Source organism: Glycine max, chromosome 8, assembly GCF_000004515.6.
Source record: "Glycine max cultivar Williams 82 chromosome 8, Glycine_max_v4.0, whole genome shotgun sequence".
NCBI lineage: Eukaryota > Viridiplantae > Streptophyta > Magnoliopsida > Fabales > Fabaceae > Glycine > Glycine max.
Window position 1 is genome coordinate 20,936,450 of NC_038244.2, and position 27,350 is coordinate 20,963,799.

General features: G+C 36.0%; 2 pseudogenes; both read left to right on the plus strand.

Moving 5' to 3' along the window:
* Positions 1 to 4,672: 4,672 nt before the first annotated feature.
* On the plus strand, positions 4,673 to 5,598 carry LOC100790653 (plastidial pyruvate kinase 2-like; annotated as a pseudogene).
* A 233-nt stretch (positions 5,599 to 5,831) lies between these two features.
* Positions 5,832 to 27,350, plus strand: LOC100791178 (beta-amyrin 28-monooxygenase-like; annotated as a pseudogene).

Here is a 27,350-nt window from a genome sequence, read left to right on the forward strand (position 1 = left end):
GAATGTTGATTGATGTTGGAAATGCTTTGGCATGGGCATATTGTGTATGTTCGTGGGGGGCGAAGTGCACTGACCTTCCAGGGTCTTTGGCACTTGCTTTGGGCCACATTCATACGTCGCATGTAGTGTATGTCATGGGGGGTTAAGTGCACTGACCTTGTCGGATGGCCCAGATGTGGGTGACAAGTGTGGTTAAAGAATCTAAGCATTTCCGAGGGATGCTTAGGCGCTTTAATTGGTCCATGGTCTTTGGCACTTTCTTTTGGCCATGTTCATAGCTCATACGACACAGGAAATAGAATAACTATGGTAGAGTGTACTTTGTATTGAGGGGGGGCTTGCTACCTGGTAGGGAACTCCTTTTGGCCCCAGGCTAATCACCTATGGGGGGCAGTTACGTGCACAACCGGGTGGTCTCGATGAACTCTGCATGGTTTCCTAAGTGAGAGTGTCGTGTGGACACGCTTAGGCTATTTCTTGGGATTTGGTTGTTGGTACGTACCACATTGCATATGAGAGCTGAGTCAGGTGCATGCATCATTCTGTGCAGTCTTGATTGGATCCATGGATGGATGATGAGTAATTGTTGAGTATGGATGATGAGTAATTGTTGGATATGGATGATGAGTAATTGTTGAATATGGATGATGAGTAATTGTTGGATGTGAGTGTTGGATAATGAAGTTTATGTAAGCTCATGATGTTTGCTCATGTTTTCTTGCTAATTGTGATTATTTGGATTTAACATTGGTTCTTGTTATAATGGAATCACCCTTGCAATTTTGTATCGTGTGGTTGATATCTGTGATGATCACGAACCTTGTTCGTGGGAGCAAAATGACAGTAGTAGGGTGCAGGGATGAGATTCTGTGGAGGAGCCGCCAAGCCGAGACGATGACGTTGAGATTATTTTGGGGAGAGAGTTGTGTTTTGTTAATCAACTCCTCCATAGTAGTTCATGATTTCTTTTGTTGGATTAAGGATGTAAATCACAGATTTAATCACATCTACGAACTGGTTTAATCTTCATTATGTGTATGATGTGTACTGAACTACTATATTAATATTCATGTATTCGGTTAAACATTGGTGTGTGTTTGGAAACATATATATATATATATATATATATATATATTCGTGAAATTCAAATTTACTATGATTTCCATAAGCAAAGATAATGGAGTTTTCTTTAAAAGAAAGAAAAAGAATTTAATTTCATAAGTTATTAGAGTGGTGATATCGTAGCGACGAGGCGGGTCGTTACACTCAACAACATTAATCATTTTGCATTCACCACAGAATACAACACATTGTTGTCCCTTTCGACAAATATGGGGTTACAATCCCCTCCACCAATTCATCACCGATTCATCCCTTTAATGGTGTTTTAGAATTAGATAAGCCTTATTCCATATTTCTATTTAGTGTTTAGGATCTTTTGAGGCTTGCTTTTCTCACCCTAACCTTTAAAACCTTAATTATGCAAAAAAGTAGGGTTCATACCTTCAAGGTCGCGGCGTGGCAGAGGTGAAATCAACATTCACCGTTCACTGGTCATTCATTGATGGCAACACAAGATGACGATGCACGGTGGCACAACGGACAAATGACCACCACGCGACAATTAACGGAGACAGTGTTGGGTGCAACGGTAAAGTGTTTGAAGCCGGGGAGCAAAGGTTGGGTGTGAGGGCACATGTAACACATCCCTTTAAAATTTACTTCGTTAAAAAGAGGACGGTTTCTCCATAAAATCGTTGTTGACCAACTACAATCTACGCCACTTAATTGCAAAAAAGTCACCATGCCTTTATTTAAGCCAGTTTTAAAACACCTGTCGTTGGTTGGCCGTCATGAAAATCCTTTTTTTTAGTTGTGCCACACGGTCAACATAAGTGTAGTAATAAGATACTAATGGGGTTGGCTTCTTGGATTCAATGATTTTAAAATTATATTGTGTCATTGTTGATTCAAACACATAAAAGTATTAATGGTCCTGATTTTACTACTTGTTTTAAAAGATATTCTTAAATTTAATTATTAATTTATATTTTAAAATCACAAATTATATTACTTGACTTATAGATTAACTACTATAAAACTATCTTTATTTAACCATATATCTCCAAAAAGAATTTTATCCATTATAGTAGTCTTATGCCAATCGAGAATGAAGACTTAATAGAGATGTTCAAGGGATGCGATAAAATAGGTAGAGATATATAAGAAGAAAAAGAAGTGAAAATGAAATGGACATAATGTGTTAGAAAGGGAATAATGGCTCAACAAGATACTATAGGCATAGGTATGAATGAGAGGCCCAAAAGGAAGATCAATCCATCAAGGCATCTAAAGGATTTCGTTTAACAAATTTGGTTATTGGTTGTTGAGCTAGCTTGATAGCATTGGATAGCTAGAAGATGTTGTCTACCTATTGTCTTCCATTTTCCTTTCTATTATTTTTCTGCATTTATGTTATTGTAGTATCTTACACACAATATCCTATATGCTACTTATAAATACCTATGTATCGTGTAAGAAGGTAGAAAAGAAATATAAACTTTCTTTCTCTTCTCCTTTTTGCTTTGGAGGCTTCCTAGACCTCAAATTCTAGGCCTTTTGTTCTGAATTCCTAACACTTAGTGCTTTCATTGAGCTTCATGGCCAAGTCTACTCTTTCCAAGTCCAATATGGGCCGCATCGAAGAAGCCATCATGAAACTAACCTCCAATCAACTCAAAACACCATGTCCAGCAAACTGGACGAACTCTTCAGAAAATGGCCGATCTTGAAACCAGTCAACATTTGCCCATGGCTTTCACAGTGCTGACTCCATTTCCGTTGCAACCACTCAAAACAACTATCCACCACCACTACATTTATACTACCCTCCATATGACCTTTTCCATTCGTTACCGTGCCCACACCCATATCCATAACCAATTTTAGAATCATCATCATTATCTAAGAAATTATTTCATCTTTGCCCTTCCAACCAAAAGCTCAAACTCCATCATATTAGGATGGAACCATTTAAAAAAAACCACATTGACATTCAATTATTGTGCAATGATGTAACTCCCCACTCTTATGTTTGTGCCATGTGGTTCCTCTAGCAATTGGATGTCTACTTCATCTTACTTGATGGTTGGGTAGCTGATGCATGCCGACTATTTGATGATACAGTCGGGTAGTAGATGCGGCATTTGTGTGCCCCTTTATTAAGAGGTTCTGTTCTGGAGCTATAAGGAGTAAAAATTTGGCACATGCCCAACTCAATCCGTATGAAATGCTTCCACTGCATCCTGCATTTCATGATTTTGCATATCTATTAGCTAGATTGGCAAGTGTACCAATTCGCTCAAGTAGTAATTAAAATAGTAAGACTGAGTATCGAGTCCATAGGAAATTTGTTATACTTAGATGCCGAATATTCAGTTTGTAAACAATTTCAATTATAGTGAAATAAAATGAAAGAACTTATTCATGTTTCAAATTCCTGAATTAATTTTTCTAAAATAAAAGAACGCATGACAAGACAAACACGGAATTGTATAATAGAACAAATACCTAGATGAATATGTCGAGGAGTATTCTACTAAACTTTTTCTTGATGTAACTAAATAAGTTTTTCTCTATTTAATATTGCTCTAATGTTCTTGCACCGTTAAATTACTCTAACCGTAATTCCTCACATGAAAAAGCCTAGCCCTCCTAGTTTCATTCTTAATTCCTCAACAAACTCATTTTAAGCGAGCTGCATTACGAAAAAGATGCAATATTTATTAGATTACTGCACACTATTCCTAGAAATGCAGACTTCTAGTTACTCTACCAAGTTCTAAGGAATAAAAGTATTTTCCAATACTCAAAACCTAACAAAACATATAAATGGGTGATCAAGCTACAAATATGGAAAAATAAATGCAAATAGAAGCAGAGAACACTAACAACAATATTAAATAGATAGTTAGAATTTTTACATCAAGAGTGCTTAGTGGAAAAACTCTCCAACAATGAAGTGTTTAGCCCTCCATTAGTAAGGAGGGCTCAATACAAGGATGAAAAAAATGTAGGGATGGAATGATGAAGTAAAAATGTGAAGAAAAATGTCTTCTTTCAGCCTTGGTGCCTCGTTCCTTCCTTTCCATGCTGCTTGGCGCTTCATTTCCCCTCTTATCTCAGTTTTTAAAGACTTTTGGGCTTCTCAACTTACGAAGACGCGCTTAGCGAGCATGTCTCGCTAAGCAAGAGTTAGTGGTTGGGCGCTAAGCGGGCTAGGATGCACTAAGCGTGAGAAGAGACAAAATCCTTGCTGGGTGGGCTGGCTGCGCGTTAAGCGTGCTGTTCTCAGACTCAACATTCTCTAGGGTTTCATACTCGCTTAGCGAGCTAGCTTCCTCGCTAAGTGGATGAACCTCGCTCAGCCAATCTGACTCCATGAGCGAGCCCTTCAGCAGTATTTCAAAAATCTTCTCTTCCTTAGCCTAAGAATTCAAATAAATTCAATATTAGTCATCCAAATGAAGTTTTCCCTGTACAATTTCACACAAGGATAAATTATTCACAAATCTCACAAAAGAAACCATAAATTAGAGGTACATTGCTACTTTTTATCTGATTTTTTATGCATTTAGTACTCATGAATAGCAATTAACAATATCCAAAAAGGATGTTGGATAAGAGAGTTGCAAATCTATTTTGTGCCACATGGAGCTATGTGCTATTTGGGAAATATGGTATGATGTTTATGGTTGTGAACTCTGAGACAAAGGATTCTAATGTGAAGTTGCTGATGGAGGAAAGCTTAGGTCAAGGCAACTTTTGAATGGTAGAGGAAAAAATGCAACACTACCTTTAATCACTGAAAAAGATTGGGATGATATCACGTTTGGAGTGGATAACAAAGTTAACTTCTATATTGTTTCCTTTGTTAAGGATGCTGAAGTTGTTCATAAACTGAAGAATTATTTGAAAAGTTGTGGTGCTGATATACATGTCATCGTAAAAATTGAAAGTGTAGACTCTATACCAAATTTGCCTTCAATTATCGCTGCATCTGATAGGGCTATGGTTGCTAGAGGAGATGTTGGCATTGAGCTCCCTATTGAAGAAGTTCCACCTTTGTAGGAAGAGATAATAAACTTGTGTCAAAGCATGGGAAAGACTGTTATTGTGGCAACAAATATGCTAGACAACATGATTGTTCACCCGACTCTAACCAGAATAGAGGTATCAAATTTAGTAATTGTTGTTCAAGAAGGTTCTAACGGAATAATGTTGTCTAGAGAAACAGCTTATGAAAAGTTCCCACTAAAAGTTGTGCAAGTAAGGCACATAGTAGCATTGCAAACAAAAGCCACTATACCAAGTGGTAAAATGCCACCTAACATTGGTCAAGTGTTGAAGAACCACATGAGTGAGATGTTTGCCTACCATGCAACCATGATGTCTAACACCCTTGGAACCTCAATTATTGTCTCCACTGGAACGGGTTTCATGACTCAAGTGGTGTTTCTTGACCACATACTTATTGTAAAAGACAGAGAGAAAACCGCAGAAAATGGTTCCCCCACACAAAGCAACACCTTTGTTTGATAAGCTTCCATTTGAGAAGACACAACAAGCACTAGGTGGACTTGTTCCTATCTTATTACTAGGAGACTTGTGGAAGAGATATGTTTCTCATATATAGAAATTAACAACCTTTTCCTACATGTCATGGGTTGTAGCTGTGGTGCTTATTGTTCTTAATATATGTATATATAGTGAAGGGTTTGAACTTGGTGCTTAGTTGGCAGCTTGACAATAACTATCACCTTGAAGACAAGATGTTTTTCAATGGCATAAGGGATGTTAGGAAGGGAATAATGGCTCAACAAGATACTATAGGCATAGGCATGAATGATAGGCCCAAAAGGAAGATCAATCCACCAAGGCATCTAAAGGATTTCATTTAATAGATTCAGTTATTGGTTGTTGAGTTGGCTTGATAGCATTGGCTAGCTAGAAGATGTTTTCTACCTATTGTATGCCATTTTCCTTTCCGTTATACCTTTTTGTTATTTTTTTTTTTTGCAATTCAATTATTGTAGTATCTTACACACAAACATCCTATATGATGCTTATAAATACCTGTATCAAGTAAGAAGGTAGAAACTAAGTATAAACTTTCTTTCAATTCTCCTTTGTGCTTTGGAGGCTTCCTAGACCTCCAATTCTAGGTCCTTGTTCTGAATTCCTAACATAATGCGACAGGCTAGAGAGGATGAAATAAGAAAAGGTAGATAAAGAAAATAAGAAATATGATAAGTGTTGCAAATGAAAAGGAGGAAAGAGATAAGAAGAAAATACGTACAGTAAAGACTAGGTAAAAGAGAAAGTAGTTATATATGATTCTAATTTGTTTTAGAAACCGGAACCTCTGTACATTTTTCATTTGTCCCTGCTTACATGAATGTATTTATTATTTCATTTGGTGTATTTATCTATTTTATTATGTTCACCGAGACGCTCAGTACTACAGGTATACACCTCTGGGGTGGCAAGTCGTGTGTTCATAAGCATTGGTGATTTGAATCAAGTGGAAAAATTGGCAGAACCTTTAAATCAGGAGAACGCAGGAATTATAGCAATCATGAAACCACAAGTACTATTTGCACTTTCATTGTCAAATACCTTGCTGTGCTCCCTCAAAATATTTATGAAAATGTCTATCAAGGTACGTGACCTCTATCATCTCTTTTAATATAATGAGGAGGTATATTATTGGATTTTTGTTTAATACTCAATTAATTCTTCTCCCACCACTCACTTCACTTTTGGAAAGTAAAGTGATACTCTCAATCCCAATATTTTCACTTATTCCAAAACTTATTTTCATATTTTACACTAATATTCCCTATAAAGGATGTGACTAAGATGGTTAAAAAACAAGCAATGCTTGTATAATTATCCAAAACCTCCATAGTGATCAATATAATTTATTTTAAAAGTTTTAATCATCTTTATATTTGTATGAACTAAATTTAATCATCTCATTCTTAAAAAACAGTCTGTAGCTAGATACATATCTTATATACAATTTTAAACATTAAACATGCTAAAACTACAACACAAGAAAAAATTATTTCAATAGGTTATTTTATTTAAAAATATAAATAAAATGTAAAGGTGTATCATAGTATATACTTTATTTTTTATTTGTTCAAAAGACATGTTTGCATTTGTTTATAAAAAATCCCAGCGAAGCTCAATTTTAATTCTGGGTTTTAAACCTTAAAAATAATAATGCACCTTAGTCTATTTAGTACCTTAAAAAATAGATAAAAATAAATATAATAAATAATATAATATGACCAAAAAAATAAAAGATATGGAAGAGTGTCATGTATCACTGTAAAAAATTAATAAATACCACAAACCCAAATAACCATTCATTATAATCACAGAGCATGCCATGTCCTCAAAGCATAGCTTTCCAAGGTGATTTATCTGTTAGTTTTAATTTATAGGACAACAAAGTTATAGAAATAAAAATCTTTGACCCAAAAAATAACTCTTCTTAATAATGCATGACTGTATAAAAAAATTATATTAAACTCTTATAAAATTGTTTGTTTTCTCTATCTTGTAATTTGTTCAGAACAAATGGCAATTGCAAAATCCAAAGCTCCATGAGAGATGTTGAATTGGGATGACATCCGGAAGATGAAATATTTATGGAACGTAGCTTGTGAAGTAATAAGGCTTACCCCTCAAGCCCAAGGAGCTTTTAGGGAGGCTGTGGAAGACTTTGTCTTTAATGGATTCTCAATTCCAAAAGACTGGAAGGTAAATTATGTCAGAATTTTTGCCAAATGTACAAGCAGACTCACATGTACACATAATGATATTCCCCCCCCCCCCCCCCCCCCCCCCCCCCAATTTTCTTCTGCATTTATGGTTTGAAACGTTTGACTTTACTACTTTAGCTAGAATTTAGCTAAACGTCAATGCTTAAAAATATCCTCTTACAAAACAAATACTTGATCTTTTGTCTTTGCTCATAACATGAAAAATTTGTATATATGTATATGTTTTACTTTTGTAACAAGAACATTCCTTATTATTTTCATTTTACTAAAAAAAAACCTAAAAACCATGTGCTAGCTATAATACATATGCAATGATTGAATACTAATATGAGGCACTAGGAGTGTGTGCTTTTACGACAACCATTCTACAACGGTTTTTTTGAAACCGCCTTAGAAAACAAGACGGTGACATTTTTGTATTTATTTTACTGAAAAAGTCCTTTACGATGCACATTCTAAGACGGTTATTGAAAACCGCCTTAGAATGTGTGTTGGTCATAAAAATTACGACAACTTTTATTAAAAATCCATCGCTATCTCAATTGAATTTAAAAGCCCAAGAGTGGTCCATGTGCAACCAACAAAACTTCCACGATCTCTCGAACTCTTGAGCTCGATCTCTCAAACTTTCGCGGTCGCCCTCTGTCAACAAGTTTGCCTTCCCTCAGTGAAGAGCTCCCTCGCGTGTGAAGCCCTCTGTTGAAGTGCTTAGTTCCCCTTAGTGAAGCCCTCCCTCGTGCATCATCTCTCTCTCTCACTTGCGGCATCGTCTCTCTCATTGGGTAGAAACCCTAAGACCCAATCCCGCGAAGGATCAGAAGCAAATCTGTTATGATGGAGAGGCACGGGGTTAGGCCTGAGCATGGTAGTGTGGAACATGGAGGAGGGTTGTCATGCCCATGCTAGTAACTCTCTCTCTCTCTCTCTCAACACAATCACAATGGGCACGGTAACTCTCACTCCCTGCTTTGATTTTGTTCTTCACATGTTAATACTTAATTTGTTAAAGTGTGTGTTGTGTTGATGATGTTGTAGAAGAAGAAGAATGGTGGCAGAAACGGCAACAACAAGGAGAATGAAGACACCACCACCACTGTCGTCTTAAAGGTCGAAATGCACTGCAACAAATAATTGCAGGTGAGAATTATTTATGGTAAGATTCTCCTTAACCGTTTATTTATGGTGAGATTCTTGATCGTTATGGTGAGATTCTCCTCAATTAAAGACTAAATCTTCAGAAATATTATTTATGGTGAGATTCTCTTTAACCGTTTTCCTCTAGTGTCATTCTTGATCTCCTTCTCCTCCATGCAACCTTTATCATAGAAACATCGGAAAATAATACATTCTATGGTGTTGTAAGTAGTAATGTTTGATCTTTGGTACAAGAGGGTCCATAATGGGGATAATTGCAGGAGCTATCAAAGGCCATACAAGGGCCATTGCAGCACTAGAATTGCTAAACGTTGCTGCTTGTGATGAACCACTTTCTGTTATTGTGTAGAACTTAGTTTTGGAAATTATAAAAACTCAATCGTGATGATATGAATATTGTTTTTTGTTGTATAGTGTGTTCATGCTTCACTCTAATTTAGTTTTGTTATTTTGGCTCAGTGCTGAAATATGGTGATGCAATGCTAATGTATTGTATAATTTTCTGATACTACTTTGAACAGGTTGCTGTAATTACACCTAATATTCTAGCTCTTTATGAAGCTTACTTTGGGATTCCAATGGCAAGGGTTTTGTTGAACCCTCATAATATTAGGCTAAATGCATCCACAATAGCTTTTCTTCTTGGCCATTGCACAGCTGCAGTAGTAATAGTTGACCAAGAGTTCTTTTCTTTAGCAAAAGAAGCTTTGAAAATATGGTTTGAGAAGGCCAAAACCTTCAGCCCTCCATTTTTAATAGTCATTGGTGATGAAAATTGCGACCTAAGTGATGAGGACATGACCAAGAGCAAGGGCAAGGATCCACTTGAAGGACTTGGAGGACCTATGACAAGGGCTAGAGCAAGGAAAGCCAAGGAAGCTCTTCAACAAGTGTTGTCCATACTATTTGAATACAAGCCCAAGTTTCAAGGAGAAAAGTCCAAGGTTGTGAGTTGTATCATGGCCCAAATGGAGGAGGACTAAATGACACCACTTTGTCTCAATTTTAGAGTGTTTAGTTTGTCTAAATAATGGCCCAATCCTTGTAAAGTTGGCTGACCAAAAATATGTTTTGGGTTAATCAACTAAAAGGGCTTTAGTTAGGTTTAGTTCAAGTTGTAATAAGGGCCCAATTGGCAACCTAGGCATCAGTCTTTTGGGAGACCAAATGGTGGCTGACTTGTTGGCTGTTGGGGGTGACTTTTGGTTGCCACAATTTCAGTTACACTCAGCCATTAAGTTTTTTTTAATTCCCTAGGTTAATGGCATTAAGTTATTTTAATTCTAGGTTAGTGGGTCATTACTAAAATCTGCTGTAAAGCTTCTATATAAGCTGAACCATTTTATCAATAAACACAAGTTGAGTTTTATTCAGAAAATTAGAGTTTATCTCTTTTATCTTAGTGAGAGTGATTCTCCTAAATTCTTGAGTGATTCAAGAACACCCTGGCCGTATCAAAGGACTTTCACAACCTTTGTGTGTTGCCCTCACTGGAAAGAGTGATTCTTTCCTTCCTTTCATCTTCACCCTTGTTCTTTCAAACCACAATTCTAGAAAATCCACCTCTGCCCAGAATTATCTCGTGGCCATAACTCCCGTTTTACGCACTCAAATTAAGTGATTCTTGAGCCTAAATTGAATTTCAAAACGAGACCTTTCACCTCGTTTTGGAATCATCTCATTTGGAGCCCTGTAGCTTCAGTTATTGCCATTTCTATATTTCTGTCCAGCCACCACTTAACCTACATTTTACCATCCCATTCATCCATTTTATGCCAAGAACCACTTTATTAAGACCCACAAAATTAACCACCTTATTTTCCATCCTTTCCTTAATCAATTTCCGCATTTTCCATCAAGGTTTAATCCTAGACGATCCTAAGTCAGCCCTTGTGCCCATGAGGGTTGATACCATTTGGTATCAGAGCTCCGGTTCTAGGATCAACACTTCCTTTGCTGGAAATATTGGGTAACATCCTTCTTTATTCTCTTTGCCATTTATATTACCTTCTTATTCATATATTTTAGGCTGAACCATTGCAAAAGTTAAGCCTTTTGATCTCTTTGTTGTAAAAAAAAAAAAAAAGAAGCAGAATTTCGTATAAGAAAAATTAAAAAAAAAAATTGGGCTGAATGGTTCATGCTTGAAGAACTTTAAAAAAAATCTCTTTAAGGTAATATATTGGTTGCATGAAGGATTGTTACTTGAATTCCTAAATTCTGAATTTTATTTCCTTCATATGTGCCTAAAAACATTGTTAGCCTTTTTCTTGGTTAACCTTTTCCTTGTCTCTCTAGCCTTACCTTACACATATTGGTGAATTGTTCTTTGTTGTGGCCATAATCTCTTGAATTGCCTAAGAACTCAAGGGGAATTAGAGTGGTAAAAGGCAAGAGTGTTTCATTAGAGAAAAGCCATAATTGTGTGATACACTTGAGTGGGTGAGGTATTCAAACAGCAACTATAATTGTCTTGTTACGTTTGATTTGTTTGTTTGAGATGTCAGGTACTAATCCTAATGATGGAGTGGGGCTTTCGCAATTCCAAATGCAAGCTTTGATGCAACATTTGGAGAGGTTAATGAAACAACGAGATGATGCGCTCCATGAGAGGTTGGATCAAATGGAGAATAGAGATCATAATGAAGAAGAAAGGAGGAGAAGAGGGAATGATGGTGTTCCTAGACAAAACCAAATTGATGGTATTAAACTCAACATTCCTCCATTTAAAGGAAAGAATGATCTGGAGGCCTACTTGGAGTGGGAGATGAAAATAGAGCATGTATTCTCATGCAACAACTATGAGGAGGACAAAAAGGTGAAGCTTGCCGCCACGGAATTTTCCGACTATGCCCTTGTGTGGTGGAACAAGCTACAAAAGGAGAGAGCAAGAAATGAAGAGCCAATGGTTGATACATGGATGGAGATGAAAAAGATCATGAGGAAGCAATATGTGCCGGCTAGTTACTCAAGGGACTTGAAATTCAAGCTCCAAAAACTAACCCAAGGCAACAAGGGGGTTGAGGAGTATTTCAAGGAAATGGATGTGCTCATGATTCAAGCAAATATTGAAGAAGATAAGGAGGTAACTATGGCTCGATTTCTTAATGGTTTGACTAATGATATCCGTGATATTGTTGAGCTGCAGGAGTTTGTTGAAATGGATGATTTGCTTCACAAAGCAATCCAAGTAGAGCAACAATTAAAAAGGAAAGGAGTGGCTAAGAGGAGTTTTACCAACTTTGGTTCTTCTAGTTGGAAAGACAAAGGTAAGAAAGATGGGGCTGCTACTTCTAGTACTAGTTCCTCACCTATCCCATCAAAAACTCGCTCAAAGTCCCAAGAGGAACCCTCTAAAAGGAGTAGAGATGTGAAGTGTTTCAAGTGCCAAGGCCTAGGACACTATGCTTATGAGTGCCCTAACAAAAGGTCCATGGTTCTTAGAGATGGAGAATATATAAGTGAATCTGATGTTGAAGAGGAAAAGGAGAGTGAGTACGTAGAGGAAGAGGAGACTCCGGAGGGAGATTTGTTGATGATTAGGCGGTTACTTGGTGGTCAATTGAAGCATGAGGAGGAGAGCCAAAGAGAAAACATCTTTCACGCTAGATGTTTAATCAATGGCAAGGTGTGCATGGTGATCATTGATGGAGGTAGTTGCACCAATGTGGCTAGTGCTAGATTAGTGTCAAAGCTAAATTTAGCTACTAAACCACATCCTAGGCCATACAAACTTCAATGGCTTAGTAAGGATGGGGAGGTGCAAGTGAGGCAGCAAGTGGAAGTGGACGTTTCCATTGGGAAATACAATGATAAGGTACTTTGTGATGTTGTTCCTATGGAGGCCAGTCACTTACTTTTGGGGAGACCATGGCAATTTGATAAAAGAGCCAATCATGACGGTTACACCAACAAGATCTCTTTCATGCACCAAGACAAAAAGATTGTGCTCAAGCCATTGAGTCCACAAGAAGTGTGTGAGGATCAAAAGAAAATGAGAGAAAAACTTCTTCAAGAGAAAAGAGAAAAAGAAAAAGTGAGCAAAACACTTGAGAGTGAGAAAAAGAGGGAAACACTTGAGAGGAAAAAGAGTGAACAAAAGAAGAGTGAAACACTTGAAGTGAGGGAGAGCTATTTAGCCACAAAAAGTGAGGTCAAAAGGTTGTGTCGTGCTAAACAGTCACTATATATCTTGTTTTGCAAAAATCAGATTTTGACCACTAACACTTTTGATGATTTTGAAGTGCCTTCTAGTGTTAAAACTCTTTTGCAGGATTTTCAAGACATGTTTCCACCAAATGTGCCAAGTGGACTACCACCTTTGAGGGGAATTGAGCATCAAATCGATCTCATTCCGGGAGCTTCTTTGCCCAATAGGCCAGCCTATAGAAGTAATCCACAAGAAACCAAAGAGATTCAAAGACAAGTGGATGAACTCATTAGCAAAGGTTGGGTAAGAGATAGTATGAGTCCTTGTGCTGTCCCAGTGATTTTGGTCCCTAAAAAGGATGGGACATGGCGCATGTGTTCCGATTGTAGAGCCCTTAATAACATCACCATTAAATATAGGCATCCTATACCTAGGCTTGATGATTTGCTTGATGAATTGCATGGTGCATGTTACTTCTCTAAAATCGATTTAAAAAGTGGATACAATCAAATTAGGATTAGAGAAGGGGATGAATGGAAAATTGCTTTTAAAACAAAATATGGTTTGTATGAATGGTTGGTTATGCCTTTTGGCCTAACTAACGCTCCTAGCACTTTCGTGAGACTAATGAACCATATCTTGAGAGAGTTCATAGGAAAGTTCGTTGTGGTGTACTTTGATGATATTCTTATCTATAGCACTTCACTTGATTTGCATATTGATCATTTAAAATCTGTCTTGACTGTGCTTAGAGAAGAACAATTGTATGCCAATCTTGAAAAATGCATCTTTTGTACTAACCATGTTGTGTTTCTTGGTTTTGTTGTGAGTTCAAAAGGAGTGCAAGTTGATGAGGAGAAGGTTAGGGCCATTCAAGAATGGCCTACACCTAAGTCCGTGACCGAGGTGAGGAGTTTTCATGGCTTAGCAAGTTTTTATAGACGATTTGTGAAGGATTTTAGCACATTGGCAGCACCTCTCAATGAAGTGCTCAAGAAAAATGTTGGTTTCAAATGGGGAGAGAAACAAGAAGAATCTTTCAATGTTCTTAAGCAAAAGCTAACTAATGCCCCCATACTTGCGTTGCCAAACATTCAAAAATCTTTTGAAATTGAGTGTGATGCTTCAAATGTTGGGATTGGGGCTGTGTTGATGCAAGAAGGTCATCCAATTGCTTATTTTAGTGAAAAGTTAAGTGGTCCTACCCTTAACTATTCAACTTATGATAAGGAGTTGTATGCCTTAGTACGGGCTTTGAAAACATGGCAACACTACCTTTATCCCAAGGAATTTGTCATTTATAGTGACCATGAGTCCCTCAAATATATCAAGGGGCAAGGCAAGCTTAACAAAAGGCATGCGAAGTGGGTGGAATTCCTAGAGCAATTCCCTTATGTTATCAAAAATAAAAAGGGAAAAGGTAATATTGTAGTCGATGCTCTTTCTCGGCATCATGCATTACTTTCTATGCTTGAAACAAAATTGATTGGTCTTGAATGTTTGAAAAGCATGTATGAAAATGATGAAACTTTTGGAGAAATTTTTAAAAATTGTGAAAATTTTTCAGAAAATGGTTTCTTTAGACATGAAGGCTTTCTTTTCAAAGAAAAAAAATTGTGTGTGCCTAAATGTTCTACTAGAAATTTGCTTGTTTGTGAAGCACATGAAGGAGGTTTAATGGGGCATTTTGGGGTCCAAAAGACTCTAGAAAAATTACAAGAACATTTTTATTGGCCTCATATGAAAAAGGATGTGCAGAAATTTTGTGAACATTGCATTGTATGAAAAAAGGCAAAGTCTAAGGTAAAGCCTCATGGATTGTATACTCCATTGCCAATTCTGGAGTATCCTTGGATTGATTTATCCATGGATTTTGTTTTGGGGCTGCCAAAAACAAGCAATGGTAGAGATTCCATTTTTGTGGTTGTTGATAGGTTTTCTAAAATGGCTCATTTTATTCCATGTAAAAAAAATTGATGATGCTTCCCAAGTGGCTGATTTGTTTTTCAAGGAGATTGTGAGACTCCATGGTTTGCTAAGGAGCATTGTTAGTGATAGGGACTCTAAGTTCCTAAGCCATTTTTGGAGGACTTTGTGGAGCAAGTTGGGCACTAAATTGTTATTTTCAACCACTTATCACCCACAAACCGATGGGCAAACGGAAGTTGTTAATAGGACTTTGGGAACTTTGCTTAGGACAGTTTTGAGGAAGAACTTAAAAACTTGGGAAGCTTGTTTACCCCATGTTGAATTTGCTTACAATAGAGTTGTTCATAGCACCACTAATTGTTCTCCTTTTGAAGTTGTTTATGGTTTTAACCTACTAACTCCTCTTGATCTTTTGCCTATGCCTAATGTTTCTGTTTTTAAGCATAAAGAAGGTCAAGCAAAGGCGGACTATGTGAAGAAGCTTCATGAGAGAGTCAAAGATCAAATTGAGAGGAAAAATAAAAGCTATGCTAAGCAAGCCAACAAAGGGAGAAAGAAGGTTGTCTTCGAACCCGGAGATTGGGTTTGGGTGCACATGAGAAAAGAAAGGTTTCCAGAACAAAGGAAATCAAAGCTTCAACCAAGGGGAGATGGACCATTTCAAGTGCTTGAAAGAATCAATGACAATGCTTACAAAGTTGAGCTGCCCGGTGAGTATAATGTTAGTTCCACCTTCAATGTCTCTGATTTATCTCTTTTTGATGCAGATGGAGAATCCGATTTGAGGACAAATCCTTCTCAAGAGGGAGAGAATGATGAGGACATGATCAAGAGCAAGGGCAAGGATCCACTTGAAGGACTTGGAGGACCTATGACAAGGGCTAGAGCAAGGAAAGCCAAGGAAGCTCTTCAACAAGTGTTGTCCATACTATTTGAATACAAGCCCAAGTTTCAAGGAGAAAAGTCCAAGGTTGTGAGTTGTATCATGGCCCAAATGGAGGAGGACTAAATGACACCACTTTGTCTCAATTTTAGAGTGTTTAGTTTGTCTAAATAATGGCCCAATCCTTGTAAAGTTGGCTGACCAAAAATATGTTTTGGGTTAATCAACTAAAAGGGCTTTAGTTAGGTTTAGTTCAAGTTGTAATAAGGGCCCAATTGGCAACCTAGGCATCAGTCTTTTGGGAGACCAAATGGTGGCTGACTTGTTGGCTGTTGGGGGTGACTTTTGGTTGCCACAATTTCAGTTACACTCAGCCATTAAGTTTTTTTTAATTCCCTAGGTTAATGGCATTAAGTTATTTTAATTCTAGGTTAGTGGGTCATTACTAAAATCTGCTGTAAAGCTTCTATATAAGCTGAACCATTTTATCAATAAACACAAGTTGAGTTTTATTCAGAAAATTAGAGTTTATCTCTTTTATCTTAGTGAGAGTGATTCTCCTAAATTCTTGAGTGATTCAAGAACACCATGGCCGTATCAAAGGACTTTCACAACCTTTGTGTGTTGCCCTCACTGGAAAGAGTGATTCTTTCCTTCCTTTCATCTTCACCCTTGTTCTTTCAAACCACAATTCCAGAAAATCCACCTCTGCCCAGAATTATCTCGTGGCCATAACTCCCGTTTTACGCACTCAAATTAAGTGATTCTTGAGCCTAAATTGAATTTCAAAACGAGACCTTTCACCTCGTTTTGGAATCATCTCATTTGGAGCCATGTAGCTTCAGTTATTGTCATTTCTATATTTCTGTCCAGCCACCACTTAACCTACATTTTACCATCCCATTCATCCATTTTATGCCAAGAACCACTTTATTAAGACCCACGAAATTAACCACCTTATTTTCCATCCTTTCCTTAATCAATTTCCGTATTTTCCATCAAGGTTTAATCCTAGACGATCCTAAGTCAGCCCTTGTGCCATGAGGGTTCATACCACTAAGGCACTTAAATATGCTCTGGGCAAAGGAGCCGTTGATTATGAGGATTTTCTCCAGAGTGGAGATCCAGAATATGCATGGAAACCCCCAGAGGATGAGTGGCAGAGCAATTCATTGGGTTACACATCCGGTACCACTGCTAGTCCGAAGGGTGTGGTTTTACATCACCGTGGAGCCTATCTCATGTCTCTGAGTGGAGCTCTTATTTGGGGAATGACTGAAGGAGCTGTGTATCTTTGGACACTTCCCATGTTTCATTGCAATGGTTGGTGTTACACTTGGATACTTGCAGCTCTGTGTGGTACAAACATATGCCTTTGGCAGGTAAACTTTTGACAGAACTCTGCATTTGTTTGAGTGATTAACAAATTGGTGTGAACTTGTTATCTCTATTGAATTGAGTAATATTCTGTATAGTGTACATGTCTTGTTGATATTTTGTAACTCTAGCTTCAAGTTTGATGCAATGGTTCCCTTGTTTGGTTTGCATGTGCGGGGAGGAAAAATATGAGTAATATACTATAATGCCTTCATAAATATTAATGGGGGATGAGATGTAAGGATCTTAGGCCAATTATGTGATACAATCTAGAAGTTATAAACCATTTTCCTTCTTTCCAAATCTCCCAATATTAAATGAGATTAAAATAGGAGGAGTGGGATTTTTGGCCCCCCTTATTTCCCCTTCTCTAAATTTTTTAATTAGGGTAAAATTAAAAAAATCCCTCTCTATTTCCCTCAAACCAAACACAATGCAAGATCTTGGTTGAGTTTCACGAGTAAAAAAAAAAAGGCAGTAAGGGAGTTTTGACCACTTAAGTGGTCAACTCGGCTTAACCTGAATACAATGTGGCTTTGGGATTACAAGGTTCTTTGAGCACAATATAATTAAATACACTGCTATCTTGTTAACCAATATTGTTGTCTACTTTCTTGAGAGTTGTTGTCTCTAACAGCTAGATACTGATAGTTGATGGTCATAGACTTAGTCTTACAGATATCCATCATCAATGAGTTTTTTGTCATGCGTTTACTCAGGTAACAACGATGGTAGTATATGAAGCCATTGCCAAGTATAAAGGGAGTCATTTTTGTGCAGCACAAGTGGTTCTTAACACATTTTGTTTGTTTAAGCAAATATTTGACTTAAAGATATGTTTTAAAAATTATAATAATTAAAGTAACATTTTAGAATATAGTGAAACTTGAAATGAAGTCTAAATAAAGTACATATGTGATACTTAAGAAATTATTTATGAAACATGAAATGAAGATAACAAAAAAAAGATTTTCTCAACATATTCTAAAAATAACAACTTAAAAAAATCCTAAAAATATATATCATAGAATCAATGTATTAGGCTTATGCCAACTAGCAATAACATCCTCCCATTTATGAACTCTTAAATTTGATGTTGATATGCAGGTTGCCCTGTTGAGAAGTTTATTAAATGGAAAGCTATTTGTGGAATGGATATGTCCAGCTGTTGCACAAGTCTATCAATGTCATGTAAGGATAAGTAGACAAAACTTATATAAATGTCAAATCAATAGGCCCCATTAGAGTTCTTGATATGATAACAAAGCTTTGATTAAATTATTTTTTTTCAGATCAGTGCACATGCTGTTAGAACAAATCTCTTTTAACCTGTGATATTACAAACTACAAAGAAACACAGGTTATTAATAAAATGCGGAAATTACAGATCAAAACATACCTCCAGCCATTGCTATGAAGAGTTTCTTGTTTTGGTTCTTCCAAGCTCTCTCTCTTCCACTCTCTAGATGGTGTATAAGACTGAATTCGAAGGGATGAGCTCAGGGACCAAATTCATGTGCTTATATAGGCATTCTACCATCAAGAATGCATTTATCAGCCATTACCACTCATTATTGGTTGTTACAATTCTTTATTGGCCATTATCATCCATTAACAACCATTCAAAATGGCTTTCAAAACTGATGAGCGTTACAAAATTTCAAAATGTTATGACCATGAATTATTACATTCTCCCACTTGGTCCAAACATTTTGACTTAATGCTCAATCTTCTTAAGAAATGAATATATGAATCATAGTGATAGTTCCTCTTATAACGAGTAATATCATCTATGTATTACAATATACTCAATTTCCCAAGCAGTATACTTAAAGTGGTAATAAAACTTCATGAATAAACTCAATGTTTATTCTTGGTCCAAAACATAATTTTTCTCAAATAAATCAATGTGCACCAAAATATGAGAAAATATCATAATATAAAAGTTTCAATTTTTACATATATGTATACAATCATAAATTGGAACCAAGTCCCATTCTTTCTACATGATCCTTAAATTTAAACGGTGGCATGCCTTTAGTTAAAGGATCAGCGATCATCAACTCAGTGCTTATATGCTCAATGACCACTTTCTTGTCTTTTACTCTTTCTCTAATGGCTAAGTACTTAATGTCGATGTGCTTACTTTGACTTCCACTTTTGTTATTCTTAGCCATAAAGACAGCAGCTGAGTTATCGCAAAAAATTCTTAAAGGCCTTGAAATAGTATCAATTATCTTCAGCCCAGAAATGAAACTTTTAAGCCATACACCATGTGATGTAGCCTCAAAACAAGAGACAAACTCAGCTTCCATGGTAGAAGTAGCAGTCAAAGACTGCTTAACACTCCTCCATGAAATAGCTCCACCAGCCATCATGAAAATGTACCCAGATGTTGATCTACGAGAGTCAACACAACCAGCAAAGTCTGAGTCTGAATAACCAATCGCATCTAGATTGTCTGTCTGTCTATACATAAGCATGTAATCTTTGGTCCCTTGAAGGTACCTCAACACTTTCTTAGCAGCTCTCCAGTGGTCAATACCTGGATTACTCTGATATCTTCCTAACATTCCAACTGCAAAAGCAATGTCAGGCCTTGTGCATACTTGAGCATACATGAGGCTTCCAACAACTGAAGCATAAGGAATGTTTTTCATTTGTTCCCTCTCAAAGTCATTCTTTGGACATTGGTTCAAATTAAACCTATCACCCTTCACAATGGGAGCAACACTTGGTGAACAATCTTTCATCCGAAATCTCTCTAGAATTTTGTTAATATAGGTTTCCTGTGATAGACCCAAAATACCTCGAGATCTATCTCTATGAATCTTAATGCCGATGACATAAGATGCATCACCCATATCCTTCATGTCAAAATTCTTAGAGAGAAATTGTTTCACCTCATGTAGCAAACCCCGATCATTGGCTGCAAGTAAAATATCATCTACATATAAAACAAGAAAGCATATTTTACTCCCACTAACCTTGTGGTATATGCATTGATCCATGGGATTTTCATCAAAACCAAATGAAGAAATTATCCCATGAAACTTAAGGTACCACTGACGGGAAGCTTGTTTTAAACCATATATAGATTTATTAAGCTTGCAAACCAAATGCTCACCACTATTAGAGGAGAAACCTTCAGGTTGTTTCATATAAACCTCCTCCTCTAAATCACCATTAAGAAAAGCTGTTTTCACATCCATTTGTTGCAACTCAAGGTCAAAATGAGCAACTAATGCCAAGATTATACGAAGAGAATCTTTCTTAGATACTGGAGAAAAAGTCTCTTTGTAATCTATTCCTTCCTTTTGAGTAAATCCCTTAGCAACAAGTCTTGCCTTGTATCTCTCAATGTTGCCTAATGAATCCTTTTTGGTCTTAAAGACCCATTTACATCCAATGGCCTTCGCCCCATTAGGCAACTCTACAAGGTTCCAAACTTTGTTACTCTGAATGGAACTCATCTCATCCTTCATGGCATCATACCATAAATTTGACTCTTTACAACTCATGGCTTGATCAAAAGTTTCAGGATCATTTTCAGCTCCAATATTATAGTCAGATTCTTGCAAATATACAATATAATCACTAGGAATAACTGATTTTCTTACTCTAGTAGACCTCCTTAATGTTGCATCAACATTTTCTTGGGGATCATGTTGTTCAACTGGTTGTTCATCATTTTCATGAATTTGATGATCAACTTGATCTACTGGATTATCAACAACAGTTTGTGGAATGCCAATCATGTGTTGTTCATCATCCCTTTGAACTTGAGGGGTATGAATTACAACCAATCTTTCATTTGACGTGGAAGGTTGAGATTCTATATAATCAATTTCAGAACCTAAGTCCCTCAATTGATCACTCCCACTGATCAAATCATTTTCAATAAATTTGGCATTTCTTGATTCCACAATCCTAGTAATATGATGTGGACAATAAAACCTATAACCTTTAGACCTTTCGGCATATCCAATGAAATACCCACTAATGGTCCTCGGGTCAAGTTTCTTCTCTTGTGGGTTATATATTCTCACCTCAGACGGACAACCCCAAACACGCATATGTTTCAAACTCGGTTTCCAACCTTTAAATAACTCAAAAGGTGTCTTTGGGACAGCCTTGGTTGGAACACGATTTAATATATACGCTGTCGTCTTTAGTGCTTCAGCCCACAAGGATTTAGGAAGATTGGAGTTGCTAAGCATACTCCGCACCATGTCCAATAATGTTCGGTTCCTTCTTTCTGCCACACCATTCTGATTCGGAGAACCAGGCATAGTGTATTGGGCAACAATCCCATGTTCTTGAAGGAACTTTGCAAAGGGACCAGGTGCTTGTCCATTCTCAGTATACCTGCCATAGTATTCTCCACCTCTATCTGATCTCACTATTTTTATTTGCTTGCCACATTGGTTCTCAACTTCAGCCTTAAAGACTTTGAAGGCATCCAATGCTTCGTATTTGTTATGAAGCAAATAAACATTCATATATCGTGAATAATCATCTATAAAGGTGATAAAATATTTCTGACCATGTGCATCCATATCTGGACAACAAATATCAGTATGAATTATTTCTAATATGCTTGAACTCCTATTAGCACCTTTCTTAGACATGTTGGTCTGCTTACCCTTAATGCAGTCCATACAAGTCTTAAAGTCAGCAAAATCTAGAGTATTGAGTACCCCATCTTTCACTAACCTTTTAATCCTCTCAATGGAGATATGTCCTAATCTCCGGTGCCATAACATAGAGGAATTCTCATTAATATTACACCTTTTAATACCAGTTTGAACATGCATAGAACTATAAGTGGCATTATTTTGTAAACCAAGAAGATAAAGACCATCAGACAATATACCATTCCCAACACATTCAGAATTATAAAATAACTCAAATGATGTGTCTTTGAAATTAAAGGAATATCCAAACGGTACAAGCCTTGAAATAGAAATCAAGTTTCGGGAAAAACTTGGTACATAAAAAGTCCTTTCTAATTTTAAAATAAAGCCACTACTTAAAGTCAAAATGCAAGTTCCAATGGCCTCTACATGTGAGCCTAGCTTATTGCCTGATAAAATGCTTTGCTCACTTCCCACTGGTTTCCTTAGGTTTTGCATACCCTGTAAAGAATTTGCAATATGAATAGTAGATCCAGAATCAATCCACCAGGTGTTAATATTAACACTAACCATATTAGATTCATAACATACTAATGAGATTGATTTACCTTTCTTCTCAAGCCATTTCTGGAATCCGGGGCAATTCTTTTTCATGTGTCCCTTCTTCTTGCAAAAGAAACACTTTGCCACCTTCTTAATATCAGCTTGAGGTGGTATTTTACCATTCCCCTTCTGATAAGCTTGAGACTTAATTGCTTTGTTCTTCCCATAAGCAGTAGTCAGTAGTGCACTCTCACCCATCTCCAGTACAAGCCTTTCTTCTTCCTGAACACACATGGTCATTAATTCATTGATAGACCATTTATCTTTATGTGTGTTGTAGGAAATCTTAAATGGCCCATATTCATGCGGAAGGGTGTTCAAAATGAAATGCACTAGGAAGGACTCAGACATATCAACCTCTAGTTTCTTAAGTTGAGCTGAAATATCTCGCATTTTCATGATGTACTCACGCTCACCTTTCACACTGGTGAGCCGAAGAGAAGAAAACTTCATGATCAAGGTGTTTGCTAAAGTCTTATCTGAAGTGATGAACTGGTCATCAATGGCCTTAAGCAAGTCTCGGACCTTTTCATGCTGGTCAACAGAACCACGTATCCCAGCCGAGATTTTAGTCTTAATGAACATCACGCTGAGCCGGTTGGATCGTTCCCACCGCTCATATAGCGCAACGTCAGCTGGGCTACTTTCATTTGTGATTGCAGGTGGTTCGTCTTTCCTTATAGCATATTCTATGTCCATCCACCCCAATTGTAAAAGAATTCTCTCCTTCCATATCTTATAGTTATCTCCTTTGAGTTCGGGAACATCACATTGAATATCAGAAAAATTAATAGTTTGAGAAGCTGCAAAATTCAAAGGCTTATGTCAAAATTTGAGGCATACTAATCTTAATTGTATCTTTTACCAATGTAAACATACCATAAAATTGAATCTTGTGACATAAAAATTGCCTGTGGGCTAAATTTTTAATTCAATAAGAAACAATTAAACCTTATGATAGAATAATCAAATTATTTGCTTAATATTCATGCTTTACGGGTACAATATGAAAATAATTTAATTTCTATCGTAAATTTTTACTTTATGATAAAATCGACAAATTATACATACATCATGATGCCTGTGGGTAAATCATGAAAAATAATACGTCATTTTATCCCAATTAATTATACAGATATAATAAAAATTCTTGTGAGATAAAATTCATTATATAAGTATAATTAATTATAATATTATGTCTAATTCCTTATATGATCTTTAACCAACTTAATATATAATTTTAATCAAATATAGATGCTGTGGCTAATCCATAATTAATCAAAATCATAAAGATCACTTAGACATAAAAATTTATTATATGAGAATAAATAGTATTTTGCATTTCAAAATCAAGATACAATATAATTATGAATAAGATTCTCATATAATTTTATAATTGAAATATAATATTATGCATTTGATTTCATATATATATGCATAGAATAAAATGTTCTAGAATATATTCATGCATAAATTAAATCAAAATTCAAAAAACTGTAAAGCACAATGTGTATATAATGTATTAAAAACGACAACATATCAAAAAAGCCTTACTGGTTTAGTGGTCTGCACATACATTAGTGTTCTTGGAGTCAAGGGTTCGACACCCAGCTAGCACAAAATGTAGGAGTTTTTGTCTTTTTTTTTTTTTTTTTTTTAAAAACATTGTTCATCATCTTCAACCTTTAGCGGGTCAAACCCGACCCATACGCAGACCCGTTCGTTTTTCATTCATTCGGACACCATTTTTCACGATTCAAAAGCCAAAATTAAGGAAATCAAACGAAATACATATTTCTAATTTTATTTTTTAAGAAACAAGGCCCTTCATACCATAAACAAAATCAAATCGGAAAATACCGAAAAACGAAAATGGACAAGGCAGAGGCAATTCTTGCTCTGATACCAAATGTTAGAACAAATCTCTTTTAACCTGTGATATTACAAACTACAAAGAAACACAGGTTATTAATAAAATGCGGAAATTACAGATCAAAACATACCTCCAGCCATTGCTATGAAGATTTTCTTGTTTTGGTTCTTCCAAGCTCTCTCTCTTCCACTCTCTAGATGGTGTATAAGACTGAATTCGAAGGGATGAGCTCAGGGACCAAATTCATGTGCTTATATAGGCATTCTACCATCAAGAATGCATTTATCAGCCATTACCACTCATTATTGGTTGTTACAATTCTTTATTGGCCATTATCATCCATTAACAACCATTCAAAATGGCTTTCAAAACTGATGAGCGTTACAAAATTTCAAAATGTTATGACCATGAATTATTACACATGCAACAACTTACAGAGAAGAATCAGATATTTACAATGACGATATTGTCAAGAATCACAATCAAAGGGATGGCTTGGAATATCATTCAAAAGCTTCCTGTTCAACAATTTAATTCCAAGTAAAATGTTCAAATTATACAACGACTCTTGCTGCTCAATTTGCTTCCAGGTGAGAATTTTTTTTCTGAGCCTGTGAAAATGCACGAGTTTAAGAACCAAAAGCAGTGAAATTTTTTTTTAAGATGTTCCTAAACTCTGAATTTAACATACAGATACCCACATATAGTATATAATTTTCCTTCATTTTTTGGTCAGGTATTTCTGGTGACTAGTTTATCATTACCTTGCCATACACAATGAAATTAACCACATTGTCTTAAAACATTAATGATGACTTCTATTTTTAGTCATTTTTTTTCATAGCAGTTATTTTTTAGTCATTAATATACTCAAAATAATCTACTTCCGAGTTGGAACACCAACATAACATTTATTTGAGTTATTAATTTTAGTTATGTCAAAGACCATCAAAACACACTCCTAAGATTATTTCTATTATTTTCATGCAAAGGTATACTCGTAGAACAACTAGACGCTGAAAAGGCAATAAAATCCTATATGGATAAAGTTGAAAAATTTGATCAGGCCGACAATGAACTCAAAGGTAAACTTCCGATTATTATCTCAAATATTATAACTCTTTACTGATTACACATGGAAGTGAATTTCGTCAGGTCTAGTACCTTTTTTTGTTGCTTTTAAATTTTATCCTTTTATGATCTTATGATTATTAATTACCTTTGTTTAAAATTATATAAATTATTGATGAATAATAAAAATATTAGTTTCTTTAGTTTTGCGATATCTTGCATAGGTAATTCATTTGCTATATTATTATAATTTTAATTTTTTTATTTGATTAACTATATTTTTTTATGTGAAACGTATTATTCTAAGAACATTTTAATTTAGTTTTAATATATTTTGTAATGGCTTTTTAATCTACTAGCTAGAAAGATGCCTTTAACAAAATAGAAGATCTTGTATTACAGGAGGTGTCTCATTTTAATGAAATTTATGTATGATTGTTATAATACTTACACATTAGTTGAATGGTCACACGATTTTATCAATTATTACGTGACACTTAAGTAGCAGTGTATTGGTGTCAATCATTGTAATATAGTTGGCATAAAGATGACTACACAAAATGAAATTAATTTAAAAAAAACAATACATTCTAAGACGGTTGTCTTTAAGACCGTCTTAGAATGTTGTCCTTAAGATCATTTTAGAATGTACCACATTCTAAGACGGTCCTAGGCCGGAACCCGTCTTAGAATGTTATATATTCTACGACGGTTTAATACAACCATCGTCGTAGATGTCTACACTTTCTACGACGCCTGATACAACGATGGTCGATAACCAGTGTTGTAAGCCACAAATAATCGATGTAGTACGCTTTTATTGTAGTAGTGCATAAGATAATTTTGTAGTTGTTATTTAAACTATTTTGTTGGTCATACATAGGGGTGGGAATAGGCTAGGTCAGGCTTTGAAAGGCCTGAGCCTAGCATACAATGAATCTTTGAGGCCTGAGTCTGACCTATAGTCTGTCAAAGACTTTTATTTTGGCTCGGCCTGACCTTTTTAAAAGTCTGGTCTAGCCTGATAGCCTCTTTAAAAGCTTTCTTCATAATAAATATTTAATATTTTATGTAGTAGAAACGTAATAAGAAAGTTAAAGAAAAAAGAAAGTCAATCAAAATAATGAGGAATATAAAAGGGCACATGACTCACACCTAAATTGTAATTAAAGTTTTACCTGATTATAGGAATAGAAGTTATGGGACAGTAATGTGTAATCAAAGTCTGATAGTTTAAAAAAAAAATAATTGTATCCAAAAAATAATATTATATATTGGTACCCAAAAAATAATATAAGTATATATATATATATATATATATATATATATATATAGGCCAGCCTATCAGGCTTATAAGGCTTTTTAATAAGCCCAAGCCTGGTCTATTTAATTTAATAGGCTTTTAAAAAAGCCTAAGCCTAACCTTTTAATTAAATAGGTCAGTTCAGACCAGACTTTATGTAGGTCAGGTCGTAGGCCCCTATAGGCCGGCCTGATCTATTCTCACCCCTAGTCATGCAGTTGTATTGGAGTGCTAATTCAACACACAAAAATCGAGTACTTCCCAGAGCCAGAGAAATTTGATCCGAGTAGATATGAAAGGATTGGGCCAGCTTATACTTGTGTGCCATTTGGTGGAGGGCCAAGGATGTGCCATGGAAAAGAGTATGCGCGAATGGAACTATTGGTGTTCATGCACAACTTAGTGAAGAGGTTCAAATGCGAAAATTTTATTCCTAATGGGAAAATCACTTATAATCCCATGCCTATTCCTGCCAATGGCCTTCCTGATCGTCTTATTCCTCACCGATCTTGA